The sequence below is a fragment of the Bubalus kerabau genome, chromosome 3 (genome assembly GCF_029407905.1).
Source record: "Bubalus kerabau isolate K-KA32 ecotype Philippines breed swamp buffalo chromosome 3, PCC_UOA_SB_1v2, whole genome shotgun sequence".
In the NCBI taxonomy this organism is placed as follows: domain Eukaryota; kingdom Metazoa; phylum Chordata; class Mammalia; order Artiodactyla; family Bovidae; genus Bubalus; species Bubalus kerabau.
Window position 1 is genome coordinate 50,595,594 of NC_073626.1, and position 15,829 is coordinate 50,611,422.

Genomic DNA, 15,829 nt, shown 5'->3' on the forward strand with positions numbered 1-15,829 from the left:
CCCAAATACTTCTCAAAAAGAAATGTATGACTTTATACTTCTGTTAACAATGTCTGGAGGCCTGTTTGTTTTTCATTCTCACCAAATATGAGTATATTTTAAAATTTTGTATAGGTGAATAACAGTATCTCATTGTTATTTTATTTTACAATATTTAATTATAATAAGACTTCCTTTCAAGTTCATTGCCTGTTATATTTTCCTTTTCCTTTGCCCATTTGTATATTGAATTTCCAGTCCTCATTAATTTGTAAGCATTCTTTACATGTTAACAAGTTTAGTAAATTTTCATATATTTCTTAGATTCTTATCTTTTATTTTGTATTAATTATTTTATTCAAAAACATTTACTATAATATAATCAAATTTAGAAGATAGTACTTATTTTTAGAAATAGTGTCTTTTCCCTTGCAAGCTATACTATCAGATCAGATCAGTTGCTCAGTCGTGTCCGACTCTTGCGACCCCATGAATTGCAGCACACCAGGTCTCCCTGTCCATCACCAACTCCCGGAGTTCACTGAGACTCACGTCCATCGAGTCAGTGATGCCATCCAGCCATCTCATCCTCTGTCGTCCGCTTCTCCTCTTGCCCCCAATCCCTCCCAGCATCAGACTCTTTTCCAATGAGTCAACTCTTCGCATGAGGTGGCCAAAGTACTGGAGTTTCAGCTTCAGTGTCATTCCCTCCAAAGAAATCCCAGGGCTGATCTCCTTCAGAATGGACTGGTTGGATCTCCTTGTAGTCCAAGGGACTCTCAAGAGTCTTCTCCAACACCACAGTTCAAAAGCATCAATTCTTTGGTGCTCAGCCTTCTTCACAGTCCAACTCTCACATCCACACATGACCACAGGAAAAACCATAGCCTTGACTAGACGAACCTTTGTTGGGAAAGTAATGTCTCTGCTTTTGAATATGCTATCTAGGTTGGTCATAACTTTCCTTCCAAGGAGTAAGTATTTTTTAATTTCATGGCTGCAATCACCATCTGCAGTGATTTTGGAGACCAGAAAAATAAAGTCTGACACTGTTTCCACTGTTTCCCCATCTATTTCCCATGAAGTGGTGGGACCGGATGCCATGATCTTCGTTTCTTGGATGTTGAGCTTTAAGCCAACTTTTTCACTCTCCACTTTCACTGTCATCAAGAGGCTTTTGAGTTCCTCTTCACTTTCTGCCATTAGGGTGGTGTCATCTGCATATCTGAGGTTATTGATATTTCTCCCGACAATCTTGATTCCAGCTTGTGTTTCTTCCAGTCTAGCGTTTCTCATGATGTACTCTGCATAGAAGTTAAATAAGCAGGGTGACAATATACAGCCTTGACGTACTCCTTTTCCTATTTGGAACCAGTCTGTTGTTCCATGTCCAGTTCTAACTGTTGCTTCCTGACCTTCATACAAATTTCTCAAGAGTCAGATCAGGTGATCTGATATTTCCATCTCTTGAAGAATTTTCCACAGTTTATTGTGATCCACACAGTCAAAGGCTTTGGCATAGTCAATAAAGCAGAAATAGATGTTTTTCTGGAACTCTCTTGCTTTTTCCATGATCCAGTGGATATTGGCAATTTGATCTCTGGTTCCTCTGCCTTTTCTAAAACCAGCTTGAACATCAGGAAGTTCACAGTTCACATATTGCTGAAGCCTGGCTTGGAGAATTTTGAGCATTACTTTACTAGCGTGTGAGATGAGTGCAATTGTGCAGTAGCTTGAGCATTCTTTGGCATTGCCTTTCTTGGGATTGGAATGAAAACTGACCTTTTCCAGTCCTGTGGCCACTGCTGAGTTTTCGAAATTTGCTGGCCTATTGAGTGCAGCACTTTCACAGCATCATCTTTCAGGATTTGAAATAGCTCCACTGGAATTCCATCACTTCCACTAGCTTTGTTCGTAGTGATGCTTTCTAAGGCCCACTTGACTTCACATTCCAGGATGTCTGGCTCTAGGTCAGTGATCACACCATCGTGATTATCTGGGTCGTGAAGCTCTTTTTTTGTACAGTTCTTCTGCGTATTCTTGCCATCTCTTCTTAATATCTTCTGCTTCTGTTAGGTCCATACCATTTCTGTCCTTTATAGAGCCCATCTTTGCATGAAATGTTCCCTTGGTATCTCTGATTTTCTTGAAGAGATCTCTAGTCTTTCCCATTTTGTTGCTTTCCTCTATTTCTTTGCATTGAACGCTGAAGAAGGCTTTCTTATCTCTTCTTGCCATTCTTTGGAACTCTGCATTCAGATGTTTATATCTTTCCTTTTCTTCTTTGCTTTCACTTCTCTTCTTTTAACAGCTATTTGTAAGGCCTCCCCAGACAGCCATTTTGCTTTTTTGCATTTCTTTTCCATGGGGATGATCTTGATCCCTGTCTCCTGTACAATGTCATGAACCTCATTCCATAGTTCATCAGACACTCTATCTATCAGATCTAGTCCCTTAAATCTATTTCTCACTTCCCCTGTATTATCATAAAAGATTTGATTTAGGTCATACCTGAATTGTCTAGTGGTTTTCCCTACTTTCTTCAATTTAAGTCTGAATTTGGCAATAAGGAGTTCATGGTCTGAGCCACAGTCAGCTCCTGGCCTTGTTTTTGCTGACTATATAGAGCTTCTCCATCTTTGGCTGCAAAGAATATAATCAATCTGATTTCAGTTTTTACCATACTCTATTAAATAAACAGATAATTATGAATATTTACATTTTAAATATAAAAATAGCCACAAAATCATACACTTGTTTTTATTTTAAAGTTACAGATGATCTGGTTAGCTTTGCACACATGACAGAAACCTACTGCCAATATCCAAGTTTTATGAATTAGTGAACAAGCCAGCAAATGTGGCTTAAAGTGACCAAGACCACATCACAAAATTTGCTTTGTTAATTTAGCTTAACAAATGTAGCTTGGTATCAATTCTTGAGAATGCTTTAGGGTAGACTAGCAAATTTCTTCCAACACATTTTGTGAAAATTGTTTAGTATGAGGGATAATGAGGTCTCACTCTCATTCTCAGCTGATTTGCTACTGAGACCTGAAGGCCTGCCAGGTAGCAGGGTTTTGAAGTGTTGGGATTTGTAAGCTGTGGAAGTGACACTTGACAAGGTCACTTAATGGGGGAATCATTTTATCTTTTTGGAGAAGTATGTGATTTCATGCCTGTTTGTAATTTTAAAAGGCTGTGGTGACACTTGAGTGCCATTGCAATTGAAAAAGAAATATTAATTAATGAAACATATTGGGTTACAATGAATAAAACTATCTGTGACCTCAGAGAAAAATGTGACTTAACAGGCAGAGATTAAAGGGATATCCCACAAGATCTATTTTTAGTTTTCTATGAACTTTTGTCTCTTTGCTACCATCCACGTGATATGAGTACTTGCATGAATTTTGATACAATATGTTAGCAGTTCATAATGAAAATAATTAAACAAATTTAATTTTGATTGGCATTAGACTTTTAGAAAAAGTAGATTACAAGGTACTATATGGGCATTGCTACAGGATTATGCATGTGTTTTTGCAAAAATGTAATTTGGTCATAAAGAATTTTTGATGAAGGCACAATTAGGATGGAGGCTAACAACAAACAAATTGGGTGATCATACATGGTTCCAGTAAATCATGTGTTCTGGGAGTTGTGATTTTCATCTGCTCTCTGCCAGCTTTTGTATTTAAAATATATTAATTTGTTTCTAATGGAAGCATCAGTAAAGATATGCCCATTTGAATGCAGAGTTCCAAAGAATATCATAGACAGATAAAAAAGCCTTCCTCAGTGATCAATGCAAAGAAATGGACAAAAACAGTAGAATGGGAAAGATTATAGATCTCTTCAAGAAAATTAGAGATACCAAGGAAACATTTCTTGTGAATATAGGCACAATAAAGGAACAAAATGGTATGCATCTAACAGAAGCAGAAGATATTAAGAAGAGCTGGCAAGAAAACACAGAAGAACTAGACAAACAGATCTCCATGACCCAGATAATCACCATGGTGTGATCACTAACCTAAAGCCAAACATCCTGGAATGTGAAGTCAAGTGGGCCTTAGAAAGCATCACTACGAACAAAGCTAGTGGAAGTGACGGAATTCCAGTTGAGCTATTTCAAATCCTAAAAGATGATGCCGTGCAGCTGCTGCCCTCAATATGCTAGCAAATTTGGAAAACTCAGCAGTGTCCACAGGACTGGAAAAGTCAGTTTTCATTCCAAACCCAAAGAAAGGCAATGCCGAAGAATGTTCAAACTACCGGACAATTGCAGTCATTTCACATGCTACCAAAGTAATGGTCAAAATTCTCCAAGCCAGGCTTCAATAGTATGTGAAATGTGAACTTCTAGATGTTCAAGCTGGTTTTAGAAAAGGCACAGGAACCAGAGATCAAATTACCAACATCTGCTGGATCATTGAAAAAGCAAGCGTGTTCCAGAAAGACAGTTCCAAAAAAACTATGTTCCAGAAAAACATCTTTTGCTTCATTGACAAAGCCTTTGACTGTGTGGATCACAACAAAATGTGAAAAAATCTTAGAGAGATGGGAATACCAGGACACCTTACCTGTCTCCTGAGAAATCTGTACGCAGGTCAAGAAGAAAGAGTTAGAACCATATATGGAGCAATGAATTGGTTCCAAATTGGGAAAGGAGCACGTCAAGGCTCTACATTGTCATCCTGCTTATTTAACTTATATCCAGAGTACATCATGAGAAATGCCAGGCTGGATGAAGCGAAATCTGGAATCAAGATTGCTGCAAGAAACATCAATAACCTCAGATATGCAAATGACAACATCCTTATGGCTAAAAGTGAAGTAGAACTAAAGAGCCTCTTGATGAAAATGAAAGAGGAGAGTAAAAACGTTGGCTTAAAACTCAATATTCAAAATACTAAGGTCATGACATCCAGTCCCATCACTTCATTGTAGAGATGAGGGAATGATGGAAACAGTGAGAGACTTTATTTTGGGGGGACTCCAATTTCACTGCAGGTGGTCACTGCATCCTTGAAATTAACAGACACTTACTTCTTGGAAGAAGAGCTATGACCAGCCTAGACAGCATATTAAAAAGAAGAGACATTACTTTGCCAACAAAGGTCCATCTAGTCAAGGTAATGGTTTTTCCAGTAGTCATGTATAGATGTGAGAGTTGGCCTATAAAGAAAGCTGAGCACTGAAGTACTGATACTTCTGAACTCTGGTGTTGGAGAAGACTCTTGAGAGTCCCTTGGACTGCAAGGAAATCCAACCAGTCCATTCTAAAGGAAATCAGTCCTGAATATTCACTGGAAGGACTGATGCTGATACTCCAATACTTCAGCCACCTGATGCAAAGTACTGACTCATTTGAAAAGACCCTAATGCTGGGAAAGATTGGAGGGAGGAGGAGAAGGGAATGACAGAGAATGAGATAGTTGGGTGGCATCACCAACTCGATGCACATGAGTTTGAGCAAGCTCTGGGAGTTGGTGATGGACAGGGAAGCCCAACGTGCTGCAGTCCATGGGGTCACAAAGAGTTGGGCATGACTGAGCAACTGAAATGAAGGCCTCATAGACTGAGCCTGGGAGGTTTCTTACTCTGCAGTTTTGGGAAGAGTTTGAGAAGGGTAAATATTAGCTCTTCTCTAAATGTCAGATAGAATTTACCTGTGAAGCCATCTGCTCCTGTTTTTCTTTATTGAAAGATTTTTAATCACAGTTTTTATTTCATTACTTCTGATTGGTGTGTTCATATTTTCTATATTTTCCTGGTTCAGGTTTGTAAGTTTGTACCTTTCTGCCAATTTGTCCATTACTTCCATGTTGTCCATTTGATTGGCATATAGCTGCTTGTAGTTGCTTTTTACGATCCCTTGAGTTTCTATAATTTCTCCGCCTTCATTTCTAATTTTATTGATTGAGTCCTTTCCCTTTTTTCTTGATGAGTCTTGCTAAAGTTTTACTTTCAATTTTCTTTGTCTTCTCAAAGAATCAGCTTTTTGTTTCATTGATCTTTGCTATTGCTTTCTTCAACTCTATTTCATTTATTTTTGCTCTGATATTTGTAATTTCTTTTCTTCTACTAAATTTGGGTTTTGTTTTTTTCTTCATTCTCTAGTTGCTTTCAGTGTAAGGTTAGGTTTTCTACTTGGGATTTTTCTTGTTTCCTGATGCAAGAGTGTGTTGTTATAAACTTCCTTCTTAGAACTGCTTTGCTGTTTCCCCTAGTTTTTGGATCATTGTGTTTTATTTGTCTCTAAGAATTTTTTTTCCTCTTTGATTTCTTCAGTGATCTGCTGTTTACTTAGTAGCATATTGTTTAGCCCCCATGTGTTTGTGTGTTTTTACAGTTTCTTTTTTTTTTTTCTTTTTTCTGGTAAATGATGTCTAATCTCATATCATTGTATTTGGAAAAGATGCATGATATGATTTCCTTTTTTTTTTTTTTTTTAATTTACCAAGGCTTTATTTGTTAACCAAGATGTGATCTATCCTGAAGAATGTTTTATGTGCACATGAGAAGAAAGTGTATTTTGCTGCTTTTGATGTAATGTCCTAAAAATACCCATTGAATCTGTCTTATCTAATGTGTCACTTAATGTTTGTGTTTCCATATTAATTTTCTATCTGGATGATCTATCAATTGTTATAAATGGGGTTGTAAACTCCCCCACTATTTTTGTGTCACTGCAGATTTCCCCTTTTATGACATTTGCCTTATATACTAAGGTGTTCCTATGTTGGTTCACCTGGTGCGAAGGGATGACTCATTGGAAAAGACCCTGGTACTGGGAAAGGTTGAAAGCAAAACGAAAAGGTGGCAGCAGAGGATGAGATGGTTAGATAGCATCACCAGCTCAATGAACATGAATCTGAGCAATCTCTGCAAGATGGTGAAGGACAGGGAAGCCTGTTGTAGCTCGTGGGTCATAGAGAGTCAGGTATGAGTTAGTGACTGAGCAATAATAACACATGTTGGGTGTATCTATATTAACAATTGTTATCTTTCTTCTTGAAATGATCCTTTGATCATTATGTACTGTTTTCCTTGTCTCTTGAAACAGTCTTTATTTTGAAGTCTATTTGGACAGATTTGAGTGTTGTTATCCCAACTTTCTATTGATTTTCACTTGTATGAAATATAATTTTTCATCCCCTCACTTTCCATTTATAGGTGCCCTTGGGTTTGAAATGGGTCATTTGTAGACAGTGTATATATATATATATATATATATATATATATATATATATATGGATCTTGTTTTTGTTTTTGTTTTTAATCCATTCAAATATTCCATGTCTTTTGGTTGGAGCATTTAAACCATTTACATTTCAGGTAATTATTGAAATGTGGTCCTATTCTCATTTCCTTAATTGTTTTGGGTTTTCTTCAGGTGTTTTTCCTTCCCTTTCTCTTTTGTTCTCCTCTCTTGTGTTTTCTGCCTAGAGAAATTCGTTTCACATTTGTTGTAGTGCTAGTTTGATGGTGCTGAATTCTCTTAGCTTTTGCTTGTCTGTAAAGCTTTTGAAGGTAATGGCGACCTCCTTCAAAAGGTCTCATGCATGTACTGCTACACTCTGTGCCCCCAACCCTGCAGTCCCCACTGGAGACTCCTGGACACTCCTGAGAAAGCCTGGGTCAGACTCTTGTGGGGTCACTACTCCTTTCTCCTGGGTCCTGGTGTGCACAAGGTTTTGTTTGCACCCTCCAAGAGTCTATTTCCCATTCCTGTGTAAGTTCTGGCAGCTGTGGTTAATGGCGACCTCTTCCAAGAGGGCTTATGCCATACCCAAGTCTGCTTCACCCAGAGCCCCTGCCCCTGTGTCAGTCCACTGATGACTCGTACCTCCAAAGGAGATGCTGTGAAAGTGCTGCACTAAATACGTCAGCAAATCTGGAAAACTCAGCAGTGGTCACAGGACTGGAAATGGTCAGCTTTCATTCCAATCCCAAAAAAAGGCAATGTCAAAGAATGCTCAAACTACTGCACATTGCTCTCATCTCACATGCTAGTAAAGTAATGCTCAAAATTCTCCAAGCCAGGCTTCAACAGTATGTAAACCATCAACTTCCAGATGTTCAAACTGATTTTAGAAAAGGAAGAGGAACCAGAGATCAAAATGCCAACATCTGCTGGGTCATTGAAAAAGCAAGAGAGTTCCAGAAAAACATCTACTTTTGCTTTATTGATTATGCCAAAGATTCTGGCTGTGTGGATCACAACAAACGGTGGAAAACTATGAAAGAGATGAAAATATCAGACCACTTGATCTGCCTCTTGAGAAATCTGTATGCAGGTCAGGAAGCAACAGTTAGAACTGGTCATGGAACAACAGACTGGTTCCAAATAGGAAAAGAAGTATGTCAAAGCTGTATATTGTCACCCTGCTTATTTAATTTATATACACAGTACATCATGAGAAACGCTGGACTGGATGAAGCACGAGCTGAAATCAAGATTGCTTAGAGAAACATCAATAACCTCAGATATGCAGATAACACCACCTCTATTGTGTGTTAGTGAAGAAGTGAAGAACTGAAGAAAGTGAAGAACGCTAAAGATCCTCTTGATGAAAGTGAAAGAGGAGAGTGAAAAAGCTGGCTTAAAACTCAACATTCAGAAAGAAAGATCATGACATATGATCCTGAGAGAGTCAATTCCTAGGAAGGTTAATAAGAAGTCCGAGGGTCCCCAAGGAGAGAGGGGTCTGGAATTTTCAAGAAGGAGGAAAGGTCAAACTTTTTTTATTTTATTTCATTTTTTAAATTTACAATATTGTATTGGTTTAGCCATATATCAAAATGAATCCGCCACAGGTATACATGTGTTCCCCATCCTGAACCTTCCTCCCTCCTCCCCCCCCCCCCCATACCATCCCTCTGGGTCGTCTCAGTGCACCAGCCCCAAGCATCCAGTATCGTGCCTTGAACCTGGACTGGCGGCTCATTTCATATATGATATTATACATGTGTCAATGCCATTCTCCCAAATCATCCCACCCTCTCCCTCTCCCACAGAGTCCAAAAGACTGTTCTATACATCAGTGTCTCCTCTGCTGTCCCGTATACAGGGTTATTGTTACCATTTTTCTAAATTCCATATATATGCATTAGTACACTGTATTGGTGTTTTTCTTTCTGGCTTACTTCACTCTGTATAATCGGCTCCAGTTTCATCCACCTCATTAGAACTGATTCAAATGTATTCTTTTTAATGGCTGAGTAATACTCCATTGTGTATATGTACCACAGCTTTCTTATCCATTCATCTGCTGATGGACATCTAGGTTGCTTCCATGTCCTGGCTATTATAAACAGTGCTGCAATGAACATTGGGGTACACGTGTCTCTTTCAATTCTGGTTTCCTCAGTGTGTATACCCAGCAGTGGGATTGCTGGATCATAAGGCAGTTCTATTTCCAGTTTTTTAAGGAATCTCCACACTGTTCTCTATAGTGGCTGGACTAGTTTGCATTCCCACCAACAGTGTAAGAGGGTTCCCTTTTCTCCACACCCTCTCCAGCATTTATTGCGTGTAGACTTTTTGGATCGCAGCCAATCTGACTGGCATAAAATGGTACCTCATAGTGGTATTGATTTGCATTTGTCTGATAATGAGTGATGTTGAGCATCTTTTCATGTGTTTGTTAGCCATCTGTATTTCTTCTTTGGAGAAATGTCTATTTAGTTCTTTGGCCCATTTTTTGATTGGGTCATTTATTTTTCTGGAATTGAGCTGTAGGAGTTGCTTGTATATTCTCGAGATTAGTTGTTTGTCAGTTGCTTCATTTGCTATTATTTTCTCCCATTCACCTTGCTTATAGTTTCTCCTTTTCACCTTGCTTATAGTTTCCTTTATTGTGCCGAAGTTTTTAATTTTAATTAGATCCCATTTGTTTATTTTTGCTTTTATTTCCAATATTCTGGGAGGTGGGTCATAGAGGATCCTGCTGTGATGTATGTTGGAGAGTGTTTTGCCTATGTTTTCCTCTAGGAGTTTTATAGTTTCTGGTCTTACGTTTAGATCTTTAATCCATTTTGAGTTTATTTTTGTGTATGGTGTTAGAAAGTGTTCAAGTTTCATTCTTTTACAGGTGGATGACCAGTTTTCCCAGCACCACTTGTTAAAGAGATTGTCTTTAATTCATTGTATATTCTTGCCTCCTTTGTCAAAGATAAGGTGTCCATAGATGCGTGGGTTTATCTCTGGGCTTTCTATTTTGTTCCATTGATCTATATTTCTGTCTTTGTGCCAGTACCATACTGTCTTGATGACTGTGGCTTTGTTGTAGAGCTTGAAGTCATTTAGGTTGATTCCTCCAGTTCCATTCTTCTTTCTCAAGATTTCTTTGGCTATTCGAGGTTTTTTGTATTTCCATACAAATTGTGAAATTATTTGTTCTAGCTCTGTGAAGAATACCGTTGGTAGCTTGATAGGGATTGCATCGAATCTATAAATTGCTTTGGGTAGTATACTCATTTTCACTATATTGATTCTTCCAATCCATGAACATGGTATATTTCTCCATCTATTAGTGTCCTCTTTGATTTCTTTCACCAGTGTTTTATAGTTTTCTACATATAGGTCTTTAGTTTCTTTAGGTAGATATATTCCTAAGTATTCTATTCTTTTGATTGCAATGATGAATGGAATTGTTTCCTTAATTTATTTTTCTATTTTCTCATTATTAGTATATAGGAATGCAAGGGATTTATGTGTGTTGATTTTATATCCTGCAGCTTTACTATATTCATTGATTAGTTCTAGCAATTTTCTGGTGGAGTCTTTAGGGTTTTCTATGTACAGGATCATGTCATCTGCAAACAGTGAGAGTTTTACTTCTTCTTTTCCAATTTGGATTCCTTTTATTTCTTTTTCTGCTCTGATTGCTGTGGCCAAAACTTCCAATACTCTGTTGAATAGTAATGGTGAAAGTGGGCACCCTTGTCTTGTTCCTGACTTTAGAGGGAATGCTTTCAACTTTTTTTTTTTTTTCCCTCTACATTCCTTAGGATTATATAACAATAATGTATCCTGCTTGAGGACAATCTCTGGAAAAAACCTTCTGGCTAATCCTGTTATCTTAAAATGTAAATTATGAGAGTGGGTCTAGTGAGGTCTTTACAAACGCTAGACATTCTTTTGATTCACTGTAGTAAGTAATTAAAAAGTATATAACTCCATTGCTAACACTAGCGAGGGGGCACTCTTTCTGGCCCCTTCTGATGTCTAAGTCAGAAGCTTTCTGTATGTCTTTTATACTTTAATAAAACTTTATTATACAAAAGCTCTGAGTGATCAAGACTTGTCTCTTGTCCCAGATTGAATTCTTCTCCTCCAGAAGCCAAGAATCCCAACGTCTTTCATGGTTTAGCAACAACCTTTCAGTCCCATCACTTCATGGCAAATAGATGGGGAAACAGTGGAAACAGTGACAGACTTTATTTTTTTTGGGGGGGCGGGGGGCTCCAAAATCACTGCAGATGGTGACTGCAGCCTTGAAATTAAAAGACATTTCTTGGAAGAAGAGCTATGACCAACATAGACAGCATATTTAAAAGTAGAGACATTACTTTGCCAACAAGGGTCCATCTAGTCAAGGCTATGGTTTTTCCAGTAGTATGGATGGATGTGAGAGTTGGACTATAAAGAAAGCTGAGCGCCAAAGAATTCATGCTTTTGAACTGTTGTGTTGGAGAGACTCTTGAGAGTCCCTTGGACTGCAAGGGGATCCAACCAGTCCATCCTAAAGGAAATCAGTCCTGAATGTTCATTGGAAGGACTAATGCTGAAACTCCAATACTTTGGCCACCTGATGCAAACAACTAACTCGTTTGAAAAGACCCTGATGCTGGGAAAGATTGAAGGGAGGAGGATAAGGGGATGACAGAGGATGAAATGGTTGGATGGTATCACCAACTCAATGGACATGAGTCTGAGTAAACTCTGGGAGTTGGTAATGGACAGAGAGGCCTGGTGTGCTGCAGTCCATGAGGTCGCAAAGAGTCAGGCACGAGTGAGCAACTGAACTGAACTGAACTGAACTGAAAGCTTTTGAGCTCTCCATCAAATATAAATGAAAGCCTTGCTAGGTAGAGTATTCTTGGTGTAAGTTTCCCCCTTTTATTATTTGAACAATTTCCCACCACTCTCTTCTGACCTGCAGAGTTTCTGCTAAAAATAAACCTTATGGACATTTCCTTATGTGTTATTTTTTCCGTTTCCCTTGTTGCTTTTAATATTTTTCTTTGCATTTGTTTTTTGTTAGTTTGATTAATATGTGTCTTGACGTGTTTCTCCTAGTGTTTATCCTGCATGGAACTCTTTGCACTTCCTGGATTTGGGTGATTATTTCCTTTCCCATGTTAGGGAAGTTTTCAATTTTAATCTCTTCAAATATTTTCTCAGATCCTTTCTATTTTTCTTCTTCTTCTAGGACCCCTATAATTTAAATGATGTTTCATTTAATGTCCCTGTGGTCCTTGAGAGTGTTTTCATTTCTTTTCATTCTTTTTTCTTTATTCTGTTCCATGGTAGAGATTTCCACAATTTTGTCTTCCAGACCACTTATCCATTATTTTGCCTGAGTTATTCTGCTATTGTTTCTTTTTAGTGTATTTTTTATTTCAGTTGTTTTGTTTATCTCTATTTGTTGTTGAGTTTTTCTGTGTGTTTTACTTGCTCAGTTGTGTCCAATTCTTTGTGATCCCATGGACTGTAGCCCACCAGGCCCCTCTGTCCTTGGAATTCTCCGGGTAAAAATATGGGAATGGGTTGCCATTCCCTTCTTGTTAAATATTTTTTGTATCTTCTCAATCTGTGCCTCCAGTCTTTTTCTGAGACCTTGGAACATCTCTACCATTATTACTCTGAATTCTTTTTCAAGTAGATTGCCTATCTCTTCTTCGTTTAGCTTTTGTTATAGGTTTTTAATCTTTGTCCTTCAACTTTGTCATTTCATTTTGTCAAAACACTATTTGTAGCCCCCTTTGCTCAGACTGTAGGATCGTAGCTCCTTTGGCTTCTGTCCCCTAGTGAATGAGTTTGATCCAGAGATCTGTGCCATTATCCCCTTGTAGGAAGTTTGACTCATATTATAATGAAAAGAACCTTCCTTAGATATTGAACAGGGCCTCCTCTTTGCTCTGCCATTGTCACTTCCTTACCAGAGGTGGGGTCTGCTCCATAGTTATTTGAGTAGAGGCCCAATATCTGTTTTTTAGCTGTGATTCTTATCCATGGTCCAAAGTAGGTTGAATTGGAGCATTCCCACTAGGAGAGAAGCCACTTAATATCCCTCCTCTGGAACTGTTCACCTGTGAGTGAACTCTAATGTGTTCCCTTGTGCCCATGCTGTGGGCTTATACAGTACACTGTTATTGACACTGCTCTTGGTCCTGACTCAACTATGGGTATGCCAGTAATTCTCGAGGTCACTGGTGCTAATCCATTAAGCTCAGGTCCCAGAACTGCAGTAGTTGTGCATCAGGACTTGCTGTGGGAGCTATGAAGGGAGCATAGAGTCTGGTCTGACCCATATCCCATGTGTATATGCCCACAAAGCCCACAGCTACTTAAGCAAGACCCACCCCAGCTGCAGAAGCATTTTGTCCTTTCAGATGTTCCACAGGTGCCATCAACAGGGGTGTGACTTTGCAATTCCTGCATCTGAAAGGAGAGATTTCAGCACTTCTTCCTTAGTCACTCAGCCCCTGGAACTCAGCCGTGTTTTCAGTCTATCAGCGGATTTTCTTGTGTGGGGTGCTATCTGTGACTTTCTGACACAAGGTGGGTCCTGGTACCACTGACAGATTTCCTGGTCATAGAAGTTCTCTTCATCCCCCTAGGACAATGTGGGCAGGTCCTATGTCCTGTTGGTGGAATTCCTAGTGAGAGAAGCTGTCTGTGTCTTTCCAGTTCAGCAGAGGTGGGCCCTGGTGTCTGCTTTTAGGTATGGAAGAGACAGCCACTGCCCAGCTATAGAACCCAAGTTGGCAGAGGCAACTCACTCGGCCCCTGGAGCTCCTGTTGCCTGGGAGTTCTCACAGAGATAGAAGTTCTTATGATGGTTCCACTTCTCTCCTCTTGTGCCTCCCACTAATGGCCCTCTGCCTCTCTTGTGGGCCCATGCTCCCTCCTAGTACACCCTCAGTTGCAATAGCCTGATGGTTTCAGGCTGTTTCCACATTCAACCCTGGCCCTCCTCCTGGGTTTGACTGCCAGAGTCTGAGCTTTGTCATCCAATCCCATCTTCACAGACAGGGGTTATCTCAGTTTGGGGAGTGCAGGGTGATGGTATTGAACCTCTGTGAAGTTTAATCTCTGCTCTGCCTCACACAAACTATTCCTGCTCTCTCCTCTTAGGCTCCAGATCCCCCTCTCCGTCTAGACTGATTCCTCAGCTAGTGAGAAGACTTCCCTAGTATGGGAAAAATTCCTCCTTTACAATTCCCTCCCTGGGGTGCAGGTCCCATCCTGATTCCTTCTTTTTCTTTTGACTTTTGTCCTATCCAGTTATGTGGACATTTTCTTGTCTTTTTCAGACATCTGGCATCTTCTTTCATTGCTTTGTAACTGTAGAGTGTGAAGTGTTTCACTTGTAGATGTATTTTCAGTGTTTTTGTTGAAGAAGGTAAACTCCGCTTCCTACTTCTCTGCCATCCTGATCGAACTCCTGAACATTTCCCCACCCCCCCCACCCCCCCCCACAAAATGAAGCTTTATCAATCCAGCTAAGAAACCAGAGTTTATTTCAACTTTAAAGCCTGTTATCACAGATGAAACAGGTCACAAAATTTCCTTAGATAAATTTTGGGAAAAAATATGACTTATAGCATGCAATGGAAAACATTCAAGCATGATGGCAGGAAGAATAATATTTATCACTGTGGCAAGTTTTTACTATACTTTGCAAATAACTTTTCAGAATCCATATCAAACATACATGGAGACATGAAGAGATAGCTGATCATAGGAATGTTGATGCCAACTGTTTGAGAAATACATCGAGAGGAACTTGTTGAAGGTGCACTTAATGACATAAATGATGACAGGCAATAGTTGTGATAGAAAGATAAATATATCCCAGAAGTGACATGGGTAAAACCTTTACATCAAAGCAATTCATACCAGTACTTCATGATATTGAAAGAACAAAGGGTAATAGATTTGTTATGTTATCTATAAATTAATAATATGACCACATTTCTCTGCAGTAGTAGTTGAGAAATGTTGGTTTAATTTAGCGGGTCATGTACACAGCTAAACACTGGAAGTTCTATTAACTGGATACTGGAGAACACAGCAGAATATGCCAAGTATTCCAGTTTTGTATTTTCTCCTTCAAAAGAAGTTTCAGTAAAATTGATGACTATATCCATGAATTTAAATCCAATGGGCCTTTTTTCTGTATTTCTCCCATTTTTTCTCTCAGCAACAATGGGGAGAGTTTATTTCCTTCTTGAGAGGATCTCTCAGCTTGACCTCTGTGACACAGTAGTCTCTTTGATTTCCCTGATTTTTTGATCATTTGCATACTCACTTTTTTCTATTTAGGAAATGTTGGGGTCCATTATGAGTAATACTAGTGTTTTTCTCTATATTCTATTCCCTGTAGACAAAGGTCTTATACAGATATATGTCCTCTCTCAGCTCCCCTGATATATGCCACCAATCAAGGCAACTTCCAACACTCCTCATCCCAGTTAATGGCACCCAGGTTGAACAATTCCAGGGCTGACATAGTTCCTAGTTTACTGTAGGCACTTGACGTATATTTATGAAAGAATAAATAAACTCATGCACCAGTGGGATGGCACCCTATCCATTCAAGAGAGTCAGT